The sequence below is a fragment of the Dermacentor andersoni genome, chromosome 11 (genome assembly GCF_023375885.2).
Source record: "Dermacentor andersoni chromosome 11, qqDerAnde1_hic_scaffold, whole genome shotgun sequence".
NCBI lineage: Eukaryota > Metazoa > Arthropoda > Arachnida > Ixodida > Ixodidae > Dermacentor > Dermacentor andersoni.
In genome coordinates, this window is record NC_092824.1 from 123005755 (window position 1) to 123008736 (window position 2982).

Below are 2982 nucleotides of genomic sequence, written 5' to 3' on the forward strand. Positions count from 1 at the left end.
AAAACGGTTGATGCGGCTCTGCATGCCCCTTCCTGTCCATGTCATTCCTGACTGTCCAGGGCGAAGCACGCGCCAAGCATCGACCAGTCCCAGCCCGTCGCCGCGCCCAGCGAACGCGCGGCGAGCGCCCGACGCAGAGAGGGAGACGCGGAGCCAACTGCTCCTGACGAAAACCGGACAAAGGACTGAGCCGGCTCGCGGCCGTTTATTACCAAAAAGGACTTCACACATAGAGAAATAAAAAAAAGTTAAGAGTGGACACTCCCATACACCCCCAGCGGCCCAATCGACCCTAGCGCGCCTGGCGGTTGGTGAGAGCAACTGGCCTGCACTTCCTGTTTCGGTTTCGCTGGCGCGAAATTTGGATTACCCCCGCGTAACAGACGTTAGGCTGTAGCGGAAGCTTGTCATTTCAGACCACTTTTCGTCACCCATATGGCAACGCTTTTATTTGTCATTTTGGTTTAGCGATTCCCTATTTTGTCGAGTTCAATATTTGGTGTGAATTGAGGTCGCGACGCAAATTTTTATTTCGATTAAATTATAACAGATGGAGATAGAGGTAATCATAATTCACTACGGCTTTATCCATCGCGCTTGTCTTCCGTGTTTTGGTGCAAGCGGTCACATGTATCAAAGAGACAGAGTTTCCGCAATGTCGTTATTCCAAGGCAAGATAAGCTTCTGGGTTCTGCCGTTAAAGCACCACGACACGCAGCACGACACGACACAGCACACCACGACACACTACGAAACATAAATGTATGATAACACGGAGATCTGGCAGGGGGAGACACTATACCACACCTTGCAGTAAACATCGTTAGTCTGTCGCAGAGGAACCCGACTACTTTATCGGACGTGACAACGCCTTCTTTTAGGTTGGTGGACGTGCAATAAGGTAAAACGCAGTCTGTCAAGGTCGGGGAGTTGATGTGAACTGCAATACTTGAGTCTTTAAATCAAAAAGAAACGACAAACAGTGATTGACACCTCTGCCGTAACGCCCTCCTCTTGCGCCGAGTCATGGTCTATCCCGGAAGCGCCGGGAGCAGCCGGTGAAAACTCCGAATGGTTATTATCCAGTGCGCATCGGTTTGTTATCTTCGCGGGTGCTTTGTCATTTTCACACCTTTTCCTTTTGTTCCGGGGCTTCGGTGTCGTCTTCGTCAGCTACTGCGGTAAATTCGGAAGTATCGTGGGAACAGAGTTTTCTGATAGCAGTGGCTTCTCACGAGGAATGCGCACCTCTTTGCCGTCTATAAGGTGCACGAAATCCCTAATTATGAATCGCGGTAGGAAGTGCAACTCACAGACGGCGCAAGATTCATCCAGTGTCTTATCTGCACGGTGGAGGTTCCTCTCCCATTCCTTTTGCTGTTCTTCATCACGTGGAACGCTGGAAAAAAAGACTCCTTTAGTGCATCTTTCACGCGACTGTAGCTAGTTCTGCACCTCGGGTGCAAAGTATTAATTTCGACGGCGACAATTTTTCCAGTCTCTTAAGGAGGCCAAGAAAGGGAAATTTATGCCGTCGATCTAGCATTGCAGCGGCCACCTATGCTCGTTGTTTCCATTTCTTGCACCGCTCCTCCTCTTCTAGTTTCACTATTCAAACGCAAAACATTCGCAAATATGTCTTCTTTTGTATATTTGTGAATTTATTCATTTACCGCCAATACAAGCGCTTTGTGCCTGCCGAAATAGCAAGACAAGCGCTGAACAAATGGCAGAAGCAGACGACAGCGAATAGGTTACAACTAGCGCCGCTCTGCTCGTACGTTCTCTCCCTAGCGGCAAAAGGGGCGAACTTGACCAGGCGTGCTGGAGGAGGGAGATCTGTGCAGGTCTGGAGTTCAGTAGGTCGTGCCTAGGGACAGCATCGTTAGGGTGGCTAGAAGGGGAGGTGTGAATACCGGCGGCGCAAACGTGACCCCACAGCGCACCGATGCCGCGGGGCGGCGCTGTTGACCAAGGCGGGGTAAGCACGCAACCGAAATGAGCGCCTCGCCAGCCTCGCGTCGGCTGCATCTCTACCACCGAAGTGAAAATGAGCCCGTTTCGGGTATCCCGCGCTTTCTGCGAGCGTCAAAGAATGAATCTTTATCATTAAAACAATGTTATGTCAGCCCAAATCATTACTCCTGTGAGATTTTACGGGCCCAGTTCGCACTGTATCGAGATTCAAACGCGTTTTGTCTGTGCGCATTTCGTGAGCTGGCTTTGGGTGTTAGGAGCTAGTGGGGGCTTCGAAATAATTTCGACCACTTCGGGTTCTTTAACGCGCACTGACATCATACGGCACACGGACGCCTTGCATATTGCCTCCCTCAAAATGCGACCGCCGTCCTCGAGATCAGCAGTCAATCAGCCTATGCGTGCCGTAAGACCTGTAAACTGCAGACATTACCAGAGAAAGCCTGGACGTATTTACAAACCACTTTTTGTCTGCGCTTGCAGACCTGTAGCATGTCATTTTGACGCTCATATAAGGAATTTACTATGATTGCAGACAGTGAAGCAACAGATCTGGTCATGAAATCGTTTATTTACAAGTGAGCAAAAATTTTTACAACACACAATAAGGTTTCAGTGCTTTCCGTTTCTTCTCACTGCTCTGCTGACTGAAACTTTTAAGCAAAAAGTGAATCCTTGTGAGGCAATAAAAACGTATAACTGAGGCTGTCAGGGTAGCAGAATGGTCTAGGCAACCAATCTTTGACATTTAACCAATTGACTGCAAAATCTCGGCCACAGCTTTGGCATGCTGGCGTGTTACACTGAATTAAAAATTACGGGGTTCTACGTGCCAAAACCACTTTCTGATTATGAGGCACGCCGTAGTGGAGGGCTCCGGAAATTTTGACCACCTGGGGTTCTTTAACGTGCGCCTAGATATAAGTACACGGGTTTTTTCACATTTCGCCCCCATCGAAATGCGGCCGCCGTGGCCGGGATTCGATCCCACGACCTCGTGCTCAG